Source organism: Anolis sagrei, chromosome 5, assembly GCF_037176765.1.
Source record: "Anolis sagrei isolate rAnoSag1 chromosome 5, rAnoSag1.mat, whole genome shotgun sequence".
NCBI classification, from domain to species: Eukaryota; Metazoa; Chordata; class Lepidosauria; order Squamata; family Dactyloidae; genus Anolis; species Anolis sagrei.
Window position 1 is genome coordinate 101,618,525 of NC_090025.1, and position 16,144 is coordinate 101,634,668.

General features: G+C 37.6%; 1 protein-coding gene across 2 annotated transcripts in view; it reads left to right on the forward strand.

The window, feature by feature from the left end:
- The window catches only part of ETV6 (ETS variant transcription factor 6), a 133,143-nt gene that overhangs the window by 49,900 nt on the left and 67,099 nt on the right, over nt 1-16,144 (forward strand). The gene's annotated exons all lie outside the window — the stretch shown is intronic.

The window sequence follows — 16,144 nt, forward strand, 5'->3', positions numbered from 1 at the left end:
AATAAAAAGTATGTGTCGTGCCCAGTGTAACATTTCATATGCTGTAATTTCATGTTCAAATTTTAAAATAGATGGGTTTGTTTGTTTGTTTGCATTTTAAGAATATTTTACTAAACAGAAAAAATACCCTGGTGTGTATTAAATCAGTATGTGATTGTAAAATAAAATTGTACAGTATGCAAGAGAAAGCCTCAGTTTTGAGCACATGGCAATCAAATTAGTTACCGTGAAACCAAGGGGATGTGAGAATAGAGACAGTGCAAATAAACTACAGCATCTCTGTCACTGGCTTTGGAGATGTTGTAGGGTATGCAAGAGATTTCAGGAGTGAAAGTAAACCCTTAAGAAACCTCTTCAATATGCTTTCATATTACAGGTGGCAATCCTGTATGGCTCAAACAGCTTAGTGGATTGATATGCAGCCCTATGGTGGGATGAAACATATACAAACACCTGGTTTACTGAAAGATTCAGAATCCCATGCTACACACACACACACACACACACACAGCATTCCTTGCTTCACAGGGAGCAGGCACGACCCCCAAAGCATCTTGCTACATCCCTAGAGGATCCTGGCAGATCTCAGAACTGATATCATTATTTTGTATCTGGTACAGGGAACACTTTTGTGATCCTCCTACTTTTTGTGAAGCACAGAATGGTCACAGGAGGGGGGTGGGTAGAGGTTGTGCAGTATATGTATGCATACACAAAGAAAACTTACACAAGTGTATGTCCTTATCGGGAAGCCAGGTAGATTATTTGATTTCTAGGTTTTCTATTCCATGTCTTCTCTTAATTTTTTTTAAAAGATCTAAGCTTGTTACCAGTATCTTAAATTATGACTTGAAACTGGTTCCCTCTACCTCCATTATCAACCCCAGGCTGAAATATAAGATGGCCTTACCATATATCATTAAGTGTTTCTCATGTAATGAATTGAATACATTGGAGTGAATGCTTTTTGGAAATGGCCAAAAAGCAGATGAGAGCACTTCATAGTTTGCCGGAAATGGGTAGGCAAAACAAAACAAAATCCTCTCTTAAGCACAAAATGTAGTGCCAAATCCCATCTGAATGTTTTTGAAGCCTAATGTTTAAGATGAAAATGGAGGAGAAGATGGAAGAGAATTATATTTGGTTCTCTAATTCTAGGATTGTAAGCATGTCATGTTGTGAGTTATTGGAGTTCTCTATTTTTCTACTGTAGTAACAGCATTAACTATATATTCTTGTTTTAATGCACTTTTAAAACGATGACCAGTGAGATTAAGAGGGCTTTTTTGGAGAATACTGGGAGAAGCTTTGGAGTGAGAACAGAATCCATTGCTAGTCTGTAGATAGTGGACTGGTCTGAAATAGTGTTTCTTAGCCAGTGATGTCTATGTTATTAAGGGTATTCAGTAGCTTTTTGTGTGGGACATTGGATATTCATAATAAGAAATGATTGGATTATTGCTTTGATGGAAATTAAGTTTTTCTCTTACAATACCATTTATTTCTAATAATACTACTGCAGTTTGAAAATTCATTATGTTGAGTTTTAAAGTTTGCACAATTTTCAACTATTAATGGAAGTATTGTCTTTATTTGTCCTCACTTCCCACATCCCTATTGTAATTTTACGTCAATAACAACAATGGCAATAATGACATTTCTATATATAGGTAAATGTTATTCTCGGGAAAAACTGGGTTTTTTATGTTTTGGTCATAGAGGGACCCAGGTTCTCTGATGAATTGCTTTGGGGCTTTTCACCTTGGACAAATAAGTTCCATGTCATGGTGACTGTGCAAGACATAATTCCTACAGCATTAGGAGTGGGACACTCAAAGGAGTTGTAACAACTAGGGATTATCCTAGTGTAAATGTAGAAATAGAACTCAGTCTCGGCACTGGCATCTTTGGGCGGCTAGAAGGAATATGTTGCTTAAGAAGGGCTGAACAGTGCTGTCCTTGATCACTAATAAATTGTGGTGGTTGAACACCCTTTGAGATCTCGGCTCCTTTGGATTGTAGAATCTTTTCCATATAGTACCTTCTTCCCAGCTTGCCTGAGTACATTGAGAGGGCAGGTGCCACTTGTTGCTCCTTGCAGCACTATCTGTCACTGCCTCTGTTGCCTATCTTCTTAATGGGGTCAGGTGAATGGGTCATGTTGATGATGTTTGCTCCTTGTCATGTTCACTCACTTTAGAATAGAAGGCCCATAAAAGGACATTTTGCTGAGTGTTCCTACCTCCCAAATATAGAAATGACCAAGATCATGCCTGGTTGTGATGGGTTGTAGTCTTTATTGGTTCGGAAGATGGCATTGATTATATGGTAGCACCTTTAGATGATGAGCTCCAATGCTTTGTAACAATGGCTGGGTAACAGCAGGTAGACTTAATCAGCCAGGTTACTCATTTATCCAAACAATTCAGTGTACCTCTTACAAAAGAGATGAACTGTAAATTGTTCTGTAGTTTGTTCTGTTGGCAGAATCAAGCACTCCTTTTAACCCTCTGTGTCAGTAGATAATATCACTGAGTTGTAAATCATACCAAGTTTAGATGTCTTAATCTAACAGAGTTTGTCTGTTGAGACTCTTGGGATTGAGGGAGCACTCAGTAGCCTGATTTTCCCTTTTTTTTCTTTACCTGTATACCTAGAAATAAAATACATGAATGAAGCTAGATTGTCATTGAGAAGTAGACTTTTCAGAGAACAAGGGTTGTATGAAGCTCTCTCAGTATTGAAGACTGAGTGGCAAATCTGGGTTTTGTTGTGTTTTTCAGGATAGCATTTTGAACAGCCTGGCATGACCAGCTATCCTTGCTGTCTTCTTCAATTGCATTTGCTAGCTCATTCTAAGTCAGGTGGAAGCTGCTTAGGAGAAAAATCTTGTTGATCCCATGCAATACAACCTGTGTCCTAGAGGCATGAATATGGAAGGAGTTGATGTGAGACCTACATTTCCCTTCTTCTATTAAGGATGAAACTAACAGGGTACATCCACTTGCCTGGATGTACCCTGAAATTTATTTTAGTTTATTGCCTGTATGTTTTTTCATTGTGGTCTCTGTGAATCATACAACTGGGTTTAAGTGTGCCTGCGTATGCTTCAATGGAAACCTTTCCAAGCGCTAGTATTTGAATTTTGGCAGTAACACTGCCCATTCTTCCAGGGCATACAAGTGCCTCATTACAAAGGCTCTTCAGTTCCTTTTTGTCCACCACTGCAGCAGCTTGTTAGGAACTTCATCTATCCTTGTCTCCTTTTTCCTAATCAATCATCTTCATCAGCACCTCCATCATGTATTTGCATCATATCGACAACATGCTTCAAAAGATGTCATTAGTGCTCTGCCAAAATGCCGGATTCGGATGTCCATTCCAAGTGCCTCCTGTGCCCCAGAAAGGGGCACGTTGGCACATGTCATTTAAATCCCAAGCTCGAGAAAATAAAGAGGCAAGATCCTGTGCTGTTCTCTATCTAGGAATCGGTAATAGTGCATGTACCTCCAACCTCTTGGGAGTCCTGCTATCCCCCCCTTGGAAACTACACCGCAGCCCAAGGATAGTGAGAGCAGTACATCTCTCCACTGAGTCTGGAGCACATCTGTCAAGCATGTCACAAGTTGTATATTATTCTTTTTAACTGCACTTCAAAATGCACAATGCAAATGTGTGTTTTTTCTGTTGATTGCATTTTGAATGCAACAGTATTTGAGTCCATAGAACTCGAATATTGACATTGACGCTTCCTCAACCCATACTCTGCAGCAGAAAGCGAACAAACACACACAAAAGTAAGTTTACAGCATACATTTTAGCACAGTACTGCTACCTCATGTTAGTGATTCTAATTGTTTCAATAAAGGTTAATAAAATTGTTTCAATATTACACGGTATAGGTGTGGCATGTCCCCGCGTCCTAATTAGCTTGCTAATCTCCAATTGTGTGATTCAGAGAAGAACAGTTTGTCTGCCTGCAACTATGCTTCTTTGAGTGATCCTCTGTGAATTCACACAACCCTGGTCTTTCTTCCCTCTGAGCTATGCAACTTTCTCCTTTTTGCCTGCAACCGAGGAACTGGGGAGCCTTTGGCATGGCATTTATATACCCCAGGAAGAGTGGGTGGAGTTACCACCAAAATTCAAACTCTAGAACTTTGAAGCGTTTCCATTGGAGCCTGTGCAGGCACAGTTAATTCCTATTGTGTGAATTCACAGAGGAGCACTCAAAGAAATATAGTTTCTCTTTCTTCCTTTAATGAAAATGGTACAAAGGTACAAGAAAATTTTGAATATTTCTAAAGAGTCGCTTTTGTACATTTCATGCCCAAAGCTGTTCTACTCTCTTACAGATAGAAAGCATGACATTGAGCTCAGGATCAATCCTCTATTCCTGCCTTTGGTGTCAAAGATAAGCATTGAAACTGCTGATCTATTCACCAGCCTACATCCTGAATTAAAGGAATATATTTTTAAATTATTATATATTTTAAGTCACAGTTTGTTTGTTCATAAAAGACATATTATTATTAAAATATTTAGGTTATCCTGTAAATAGCAACTTAAGGAAAGGTTATAGACATATATAGTATTCCTCTGCTGTTTTGTTATTGATTAAAACTGAGTAGAAGTTCCAGAAATCAGATTATTCTGTTGGAGGAAGTGGGGTCTCCCTCCATTGGCTATTTCTAGTCCACATTATAAGGTATCTTAAGAATCCAAGAAAGTACTGCTTAGACTACACATATTTTTAATTTTGAGATAAAACACAACTAAAAATTACACATATCAGACAATAGAGGGGTGGGGATAGAGGATTCTGCCTTGGCAAGATTTTTCTTTTTTAAAAAATACTTGAATCATGCATCTAATTTCCAGAAACTGCTAGTGATGTGTTAATTTACCTTTTCCTAAAATGTTCTTAATTTCTGAAACTCTGTTGTACAATTAAATATGATGCAGGAGCTGTCAAAGGAATAGTCATGAGGACAATCCAGCCAAAGCTAAGATTCCCATTGATTTCAAAATTTTCCTGATTGTGTTTATTTCTAAGCCAACAGCAACAAAAACACTACTGTATTTTTGAAATTTTCCTTTTTGGGTGTCTGTGTCTCTGGAAAGAATTTCCAAGGAAGACAGACACTAGCAACCAGCTACATGCTTCCTGATAAGGAAGTTGTTCCAGTAAAGACATCTATAAATAGTGACTTCTTAATTTTCAAAATGAAGAGAGTGGGAGAAAGAAAAAGAGGGAGAGAGAAAATTTACTTTGTCTCAATAGAAAATGGCTTTGGATCACAAACTCAGGTTTGCTGACCGTTCCAATTCTCTTTGCTAAATACATATGGTAGTGTATATTAAACGGTAAAACTAGTGGTAGGAGCGCAGAAAGGCAGATGTTTTAAAAGTAAGCTACAGTGCCTCCACAAAGGAAGTCCCTCATATATTGCATTTCTTTTTACCTTTTCCGGCCTTTTTTGGGAACAAGGCAGATCTGGAGGAATGGTTGAAAGAGTTGTTTTCATTCAACGAAATAAATTAAAATAACAATCTTAACTGTGTAAGTGGCTGAGTTACAGGTTTTTGAAGTTATACTCCAGTACCTGCCTGATACATGTCTCAAAAGGCATGACTCAGAGAGAGTAGCAGGGATCATGATTCCTGGGGAGGAGGATGTTCCATAGCAATGCTGCAACTAGTGTGAAGGTCCTGCATTTGTAACAGGTTAGATAAAGCATTATGCCAGTAGATACATATGGAAGGGATGTTTTTAGAGTACATTTCCAGATGAAAAAGTATTCCTTGATTTGTAAGAACATCAAGAATCTCCCTCTTTCATTTCTTCAAAACCAACTACCCCTTTCAATATACTTTTTGTTTGTTTTCAGTTCCCTGAATTTGCTTGGCATAGACATCTTATCAAAATTCCCCCATATGTTTTGCTTCTCCTTCCTTCTTTTCCCCCACACTTAAGGCACTGGGCTCAGTTTCCAAAGGCTTATAAAAAAGCTTTTCTGAGACATGTTTTGGACTGAAGCTTTAGTGATAGTAGCAAGGTAATTAATGATTGCATTTAATAAAGAAAAGATAATTTAGGTGTACATACAGCTTGTCTTGGTTTTGCAGAAAAACATACACATGAGCACTGCAAATGTGAAATTCATTGTTTTGATAGTGTCTGTTTACTTTAAAAAAAATAAAGAATTAATATAATTATTTATTACCCACCTCTCCTTGCGCCAGGTAGGGTAAAATATCCTAGCACTAATAGTTAATATCATCAAAGGCTTTTGTAGCTGGAATCAGTAGGTTGCTGTGATCTTTTCAGGCTGTATGGCCATGTTCCAGCAGCGTTCTTGCCAAACATTTCACCTGAATCTGTGGCTGGCATCTTCAGAGAACCTTTGAAGATGCCAGCCACAGATGCAGGCAAAACATTAGGAGAGAATGCTGCTGGAATATGGCCATACAGCCCGAAAAACACATAGCAACCCAATAGTTAATATCCTTGCAAAAAGGCTAGTATTAATCAGTATACTGGTTTCAAGCAAGGACTAATTTATATTGTGCTTCAAATCAGTTGTGATGTATATGTTTAGATAAAAGTTACTTTCTGATTTCCCCCCGTTGATGTGTTTAGACGTTTCTTGCAAGAAAACAGGTGTGCAAAAGTTGTTGCATGCAAAGCAAGTAGAAGACTCAATTGCAATGTGAGAACAGGAAATGTAGCCATAGACTTGAAGGAGAGAACTGTGTTTCAAATGTGCTAACAATTTGAAATTTACAAATAGAAGACCTGACTGCAGAAAAGCGTTATTGCCTAGAAATGTTCCATCATATCAAAATATTTTAACCAATGAGTGAAAGAATCATATGAGTCAACAGTTGGTAGTCTGTTATGTTTATAAAATATCTTAACCATCCAAAATACTGTGGTGTTTCTGTCAATATGGCGGTTACAACCTTTAAAGCTCTATGAACCCTGTGTCCTGACTGTCTGAAAGATCATACTTCCTCCCCAAGAAGGAACTCAGGGGGAGGCATTATTTTTGTCCCACCATCACAGGTGCATTTGGTTGGGATGACGAAGAGAGGCTTCTCAGTGGCTGCTCCTGTCCTCTGAAATGCCCTTCCATGGGTTGGTTCCTCTGTTCTTCTTCTGTTGGCAGGCAGTGGCCTTTTTATTTAGGCAAGTCTTTATCTTTTAAGTTGAAGCAAAAGAAAGCTCTTTTTAGTGATATATATTACACTTTTATTTATTTATTTTTGGTTGAAGTAAGTTTGTAGGACACTTTGTTTATAAATTAACATAAACTGCCTTGGGTCCCATGCCAAGAGAAAGGAGATATATAAACAAACAGGTATTTTCCCTTATATCTACTGAAAGAGAGGGAGATTTTGGTTTTAAATGATGAATTACAGGGTTTGTGGTCAGGATCCTCTTCCTTCCTTTTGTTAATTAACAGGCCACCTAGCTGTTCTGGAGATGTTCTGGGATGGATAAGGAATGTGTTACGCCCTTTCCCATTTGTTTTTTCCTCTGCCTCCATAAGGTAACATTGCTTAAAAAAATTAATCCTAGGGAACAAACATCAGGCTTCCTTATCTTTCTGTCTTTCTCACATTTACACACATACTTTCTGATTTGAAATGGGGAAATAGCAGATTGCTTGTGAGTCTGGCAGCACAGCTGATCATATCCCAATTATAAAGGTGCTTCATAAAATGCTATATGTTTTTTTTGTTGCTGAAATTTGGCTCTTATCCACTTTTCACAAGATGTCTGTGAGATTAATTTTAGATGTTGTGCTTTCCTCCTTTAACACCACTTGCATTAGAGTATTTTAAATGAAGTTTTTGTGTATGAAAGATTACTTGAAATAAAACTGGACTAGACAGTACTTTACAGTTATGAAGTCACCAAATGCTGTTTCCAAAATGTTCTCTAGGAAAATGTAAAGAAAGGTAATGAATATTTTTGATCCTAACCCTTAACAGTTTGTGTGTTAAGTGCTTTCTTTGTTTTTGTTTTCCAAGTGAAAGACCCCCTCCCTTTCCCCACCTTATTGCTGGTGTGTCGTCCCCCCCCCCCTCCTGTTTCTATTCAATGAAATCCCAGCCAACAATTTCTGCACACACTTTTTCCAGAGGGAAAGAGTTTGAACTAGATTTGGTTCAGAAATTGTTGGATGTTTGTGATAGAAGGGGGAGACTTTCTGGTATTACAGTTTAGAGGAGTGGGAGGTTTGCTTGCCTTGTCTGAAAGAGGATTTGTTGATCCCCCAAATCCTGGCCGAAGAAGCAATGGCAAATGAAAGACTGCCAAAAGAGAAGGTAAAAAAAAAACCTCCTTTAAGCTGTCTCCACTCAAAGACTACACTTCTGAGGGAAATTTCCTTTTTGGGGAAGTTGCTGCAAAGGAATTTCCTGTGTGGGCAGACGCAGCTTCCTGACTTGAAGGCTTCTTGGATGGGAAAAGAGTTCATAATGGAATGACAAATTAAAGACATACCAGCCCGGTTCACTTCAAAACAGCTATCAAATGATCTCAGTGCATGTACCATTCCGCTCCCGCACAGGACAAAAATAAACTGCTTCCTGACAGGAATCGCTGTGGAGCAAGGAGCATATCCTCCCCACAGATGCTCCTCAGCCAGGGTCTCATTTTATCTCCCTTTAGTGATTACTGCTAGCTCACCATGGCAATCCCATTTCTGGCTTCTTGGCAAGTAAATGTTTTACTGTACAAACTGTTGTTCTGATCTGTCTTTCCTGAATCACCTTTTCTGCCACAGTAAAACAGTACAGGTCAGGATTTTAAAAATCCCACCCATCTCCCCCCTTAATATTCATTGTTAGGTTCCTAATTTGTTTTCCTAATCCTGAAAAATCCAGTGTAAATCTGCACTATCCAGAACCCAGACATACCTCAAATCTTCATTGCTATTCTCTCCTGGTTATATCTTTTTTTTACACCTGCAAGTCCTTTCTGCTTTAAAAATATAAAAACATATTGAAATATTGCTGACCAGTGATGATAGCAATGGAAAACTTGTGGATCCCTTTCACATATATTTGTTTGGTAACCCCAATGGTGAGGAACATTTTAGGCAATACGTTCGTTTCACACATTCATAGGTCTTGGTTCTCATTGTTGGGGTGTATTCTGAAATACAATCCGTTCTCTTTTGAATTTCTGCAGCCAAGCATTGGTAATTACTAACAAACTGCTTTGAAAACAATATATGTTACATTTGTACTCAACATATAAATAAATACAAATATTTCACACACAAAAACTAATGAGTGAAACATATGAAATGCCTCCTCTATGACAGCAGCAGTAGTTACAATGGGATGAAATTGTCATCAATGCAGAATTTTGAAATATATTCAGAGTGTAACGCAATTCACTTTGAGTTGTTGCAGAGACTGCTTTCTCTGCAGAAGTCTTGTTGGTTTTCAGCCCCAGAATGGTTTTTGTGCCATAATTCGAACAGAAATAGGACACCAGGAAGATTCTCCTTGTCAGGTTTACCTGGCACTCGAGAAGCCCTTTTATCATTTTTCAACCCAAGTATATGAGTATTCTTTCCATCTTTAGTTGGGAGTTGAGAGCAAGGGTTATAAGAAGAAGGAGGGACTAGGGAATGAGAAAGGAGATGGTGTTGGATGGAGTTGGAAGGAAGAAGAGAAGGAGAGGATGTTTACTAAAAGTTGGTGGGTATGTGATGAGAAATAGAAAGAAATGAATCTAGAAATAAAAAAAGAAAGGAACCAAGTGCATACAAAGACCTGAAAAGGAAGATATTCATCCTATACCTTTTGCTAACTTGCACCTCAAACCAAGAAAGACAAATGTACTATTGCTTTTTTATTGGCTGTCAAGTTTATTTCATGATGACCCTGTAAATGAGAGACCTCAAAGTCACCAACAGGCCTGGTGAGATCTTGCAAACTGAGGGTCATGGCTTCCTTGGTTGAGTCTATCAACTTGTAACACAGCCTTCCTCTTTTTCTACTGCCTCCCAAGCATTATTGTCTTTGTCAGTGAATCATGTGTTCTCATGATACATCCAAAGTATTAATGTCTCAGTTTAGTCATATTGAGTTCTGGTGAGAATTCAGGCTCTAGGAACGATCAAACATCAGATTTCAAATGAATTGACTTATTTCTTACAGTTGTCTTTAATATCCAGCTTTCACAATCATGCATAAACATTGGAAATATGATGACATGGATAATTTTAACTTTAGAAAACAGTTATACATCTTGCCATGCCAGGACCTTTACTAGTTCCTCCATAACTACCTTTCCAAGGTCCAGTATTTTTTCCCTGATTACTGAAGTCTCCATTCTGATTAATGATTGAGCCAATATATGAAAAATTGTCTCTGATAATGTGGTCATTATTTTTTTAATGTTCAGCTATAAACTTGCCTTTGCACTCATTTCCTTAGGAACAGGAAGTTACCAATAAGATTAAAAAAAAAGATAAGAAAGGCCATAAATTATTGGTCTCTCTAGAAGTGTTTTCATTGAGTCTTGAGGTTGCATATACTGAGCCTGCACTGACTACTATCTCCTACTGTCTGGTTTTGGCTTCTGCTTGACGAATTTTAAAAGAAGTAGGATGGAGGGGATGATGATGCAGACTAAAGTAACCTGCAGCATCAAGGGCCAGCAACACTTAATCTTTAAAAAATCAGCATGTTGCTCTTACTTCGGGTTTTCTTCCCCTCACATGAAGCATAAAAAAGATGGGCCAGCTCCTGAAATCTGAGAATGAATTTCAGTTTCCATGTTTACACATACATACATATGTGTGTGTGTGTGTGTGTGTGTGTGTGTGTGTATATATATATATATATGGCCAGCTTACTCTCCCCCTTTAAAACTATAATGTCCTGTTGTTAGCATAAATCTACAATGTTAGATCTCATTTTAAGAGATGTTATTGAAGGTTCCATCCTTCAAAATCTACGTATTTGTAGCTCAGTGAGGTACTTGGAGAACTCCAATATCTATCTGGAGTGTTCCAAGTGCTTCACCAAACAGTAATAATATCACTATCGCTGCTGTAATAATAATATTAATTTACCAGAAAGCTTGTTCAGGTTTGTCAAAAAGGGCCAGGTTATTTACAATTGTTGTAAATATCATATTTCATTTAACCTTAGGTTCCATAGAATCCAAGGCACACCTCATTTTAAAATTTTAATTGTATGGGGAAAAATCTAGAATATTGTTTAGAATGTCTAAGGATGAATTTTAACAAATAACATACCTTTTGCTAACTTGCACTATCTAAATAAATAGTTTTAATAACAATAGAATTCAATTTACTAACAACAACAATAGGGGAACACATGAAATGTAGAAAAACATAACAAGTACAGTCTTTCATTCATCTCTTGTTTTGGAATCCGTATTACAATCTTAATTCAATAGAGTATCATCAGAGTCAGTTTCTTCAAAGCTGTCTTTATTTTTATTATCCAATAGTATATTGTTCTTTGAGCTATCAAGAGCATTTGTGATGGAACATTTTTAAAATGTTTCATTACAACATTTTTGTGGACATCCATTCTGTCAATGTTGATGCTGGTACTCATTCTATTTTCTCAATGGTGTCAGCAGAAGGTTGTCAGTTGACCACCAATATTCATATTCCTTTTTCAAGAAATTCTTAAATTATTTGTTGACTGAAACATCAAATAGCTTCAATTGGATAGTCATACCACCAGAAACCAAAGCCCCACATTTCTGCCTGATTTTATTTTTGACCTGGTCAGACAAATGACCACAAAATGCATGAAGTATTTACATGCTCGATAGGTTGTGCAGACCTCCAGGACATCTATCCCACACAACTCTTAGCCAGTTTCCCATAAGCTCTGATATCCATCTATTCCTCTGTACATATACAACGACATCTTTGGGGAACATCTCATTCTTTGGTATATTTTTCCAATTGCAAATCAAATATGGTGGCAGCTGTAGACCATTACCATTGATATATAGGATCACAATTATGTGTTTCTTTTTGTAGGTTATTTTGTTGACTTCTTTAGCACCTTTAGAAATGTAATTTCAAGAGATATCAAAGAAGTCCATGGTTTCACAAGCATTTCCAATTTGAACTCATATATCCCTTTCCCCCTTAATTTGGTCACATATCACTGAATATTAATCAGTTTCTCTTGAAAGTCTGTAGGAATTTTTTGTCAGACTAACATGCAACACCTTAACGATAACCCATCATGATGTGTGAACCTCTCACACCAGCCCTGACAGCCTTTAAACTTTCATCAATTAATTTAATCCTCTAGTAAAAGGCTTTTAATTTTATTGATTGATTGATTAGTGATCGATAACCGTTTTCACATGCCTATATCTTTATCAAGTTGTGGAACTCTTGCATTCTTGCATCTTATAAAGCACTTGGTTGAAACTTTGCAAGAAAATCTGGAGTTGTGAGCATTTCTCCAATTGCGAGCATTACCTTACAATTGTTTACAAGTTTTGCTGATGAAAAGGAAATGAACCTTGCCTTGAAAAAAGATGCCCAGGGGAGGAGTTTCAGCCTCTGCATTTAAAAACATTCTTCTTTATTGCTCAAGGCTTGTTAATTTGTTAATACTTGTTGACTAATTCACCCATGTACAGACATCAGAATGGCTTGCATTGTTAAATTCATATGGCCCCCATTGTCTGAAACTCAATGTCATTTAACAGGTTTTTTTTAGCACTGGCTACTTCTTCCACATTATGGCAAATCACCAACTTCAAGATAATTATTTTTACCCTACTCTAACTGCAGACTTACGAACGAATAGGGTGGCAAATAATTTAAACTTTCATGATCACGAAGGGATTTTATTAACCTTGCATTATTGGAGCACCATGATAATGAGTGTCTAGAAGATATTTGTAAATTTATCTCCCTGTCTTATCATAAGAATGCCTGGGCATGGGGGTACTGAACGTGATAGACAATGATTTAGAGAGGAAAAACTTGGTTGGATATATTCCTAAGTGTAACGTTTTTCTTTTTCTGTGGAAAAAAAATGCTTTTTAAAAGTCACAAGATCAGTGAATGGGAGTAGGATGTAGAAGGTATGGCAATAATAGTTTCATAGTTGAAGAAGGAACATGTTTTTGAATTTCCTTGAAGACAGAATCCCTGATAATTAATGACAAATGTCTAATTTGAAATCTGAGGGTCTGCCACAAGTGGAATGGGAAGGATCCCCAAGCTGCATCTGAAAAAGGAGATGGCAAGTCCTCCTCAGAACCTATGTAGCAGGGAAACCAATACATACAAGAGGTTGTTCGAGCTCCAGACTCAGTGTGAGGAACGTCTAAGTTAGTAGCTGAGGGCAAGAACGGCTGCACAGAGGAAACAGAAGCAGACACTGCTGAGGCCTTAGATGGAGGGTGATCTTGGGACCGAGATCCCCATCAAAATTGAGGAGACAAAGAATCATAACCATACCAATGATAATAGTTCTCACAATGTTTTCTCCTTGAAAATCAGGCATAATCAGTGAGTATCAATGGTGATGGTTATAGTGGCAACTGGAAATGTACTATCTAGAGTCCTACGATCCTGAAGATTATCTAGATGAGTATGAGTAAGTACAACAATGCTGGGAGAAACTCCTAGAATATAATCAGAATGGTGTCCTGATATAGGATTGAGTGCTGCCAAAAGGATGGCACTGTAGGATTATTGGAAGCTGTGTCAGGTTCAATATAGCACAGTTAAGGATATACAATGACAGGAGGCATATTCTGCATTTCACCCTCAGATCATGAGGAAGAGGAGATTATTGGAATTCACTCAAAGGATTTCCTCCCTGCAAGCAGCCAAAGGTAATGAAGGGATAGATGGTTCTGGAGGCCCTATGCATAGTGTGCTGGACAAATTTAACTTGGAGAATAGAAGGTTGAGAGGGGACATGATTGCCTGTTTAAATAATTAAAAGGATGTCACATTGAGGAGGGGGTAAGATTGTTTTCTGCAGCTCTAGAGATTAGAACATGGAGCAATGGAATCAATTCACAGGAGAAAAGATTCCACCTAAACATTAGCAAACTTTTTGACAGTAAGAGCTAGTTGACACTGGAATTTGTTTCCCCAGAGTGTGATGGAGTCTCCTGTTAAGGAGTTTTTTCAACAGAGGCTTGAATGACCATTTGTCAGGAGTGCTTTGGCTATTTGTTCCTGCATGGCAGCTGGTTGGACTAGATGGCCATGTAGCCTTTTCCAACTTTATGATTCTGTGATTAAGTCATCCAAATCTGCTGGAGTTTATAATTAGTCCATATGAATGAAGATATAAAAACATACACATACACTGCCTCATCTACAAACAGAATAATAAAGGTAGAGTTAAAAGTGACCACAAGGACCATCCAACCCAACTCCATTCTACCATAAAGGAATACAAAATCAAATCACTCCCAGAAGATAGCCATCCAGCCTCTATTTAAAAACTTCCAAAGAAGTTCAGTTGTGAGCAAGCAGTCTCAAGATGGTTTGAAAACTGACAATTTGCCTTAAATGATATGATGCCTTTTTGAATATGTGTTGCTGAATTATATGTAGAGCAGATTTCATTGATACTTTCAAGTGTGTTTAACTATAATTCTCACTATTCCTAGCTAGCATAGCCATTGCCATCCTGAACAGAATATACATAGTCCCTTAAGTCTGGAGAACACAAAACTAGGGACAGCTGGAGGATCAGTTCCAGGTTGTAGCACAGCAAAATGTGAAAAGTCAAAGAGAACAAGATGCTGTAGACTCACAGTCTGACTCCGTGCAAATAAGTTTTGTGTGCATGTACACCCTCATTTCTGAACAGAAAATTTCAAATGGCAAAACTTTTTTGTGTGACAACTAAATGCAAAGATATTAACCTGTTTTTTGGAATTGGAATTCTATCATTCAAATTCAGGGAGATTGGGCAGGATATAAATAAAGTATTGTTGTTGTTGTTATTATTATTATTATTATTATTATTATTATTATTACTACAGAAAAATGGTTCAGTACAGAACTCAATTCCGAAAACATAGCGGATTATTTCTCACAAAAATTCAAACATATTTCTCACTAAGTGTGCATTTAACACAGAAATGTAACTAATCACAGCTGTTTGGTAATCTTTGTGAATTGCTTCCACTTACATTACATTTGAAAATGTATGTGTAAAGTGCCACAATGAGCACTCAAAAATGTGTTTTGCAAAGTTGATCCTGAAAAGAGGTAGTCCTACATAAAGGCAGATGGAATTGTCAAATTAAAATATTTCTAAATAGTTTTTTTTGTTAGGCATGGTGAGGGAAGGAATCTCTTCTTTGACCTCTCCTATTATGAGCTGATGAACTATTCAAAGGAACAAGAGATGTTTTGCTGGAGGGAAATTTCCTTTCTGAGGAAGTTAGTCATGCAAAAAATGTGAAAGAAGAATCTAATGTGGGTAGAGGGAGTGCCTTGGTTGCACATTTCCTGGAAAAGACAGCTGTTGACATACTATTGACTAATGCAAGTGCTGCCTATTTGAAAGCAGCTCCTTCTATTCTTTATACTCCCATTCCAAAAAGGAAGGCAGGAAATGTATCTCAGTTGCAGAGTTTGTGCTTTGCATGCTGAAGGATCCTGGTTTGTTTCCTGTCATGTCCAGTTTTGAAAAAGACATGTATTAGGCTTCACAACCTACTGCAGGTTTGTGCCCGACACTTGCTTAGTAAAAGTCAGAAAACTTTCCCAGTGGTCTTAAAAGTGCAGCACACATGCTAAGGACAGAATTGCAGCAGCAAAAGCAATAGTCTTGTGGCATTTCAGATCCTAGCTAACACAAAAGGAAAGAAGCTTGTGCAAGAGGTGTTTCCATACATGCAGTGTCATTCTGTAAGGTTGAAGGACCTCCTCAAATGACATATAGAATTATTGCTTGTGGGACTGCCAGGAAAAGAAGAAACTGCGATAAATCAGGTCAAGCTGCTTTTCACAAATTATTGATTTATTTATCGTGTCAGAAGCGAACCAAACAGTTGTGTTGCATTAAAAACAAACAAACAAAACACAAAGATTGCAAACTTGGTAGTTGATTAAATGTCCTTTGACCA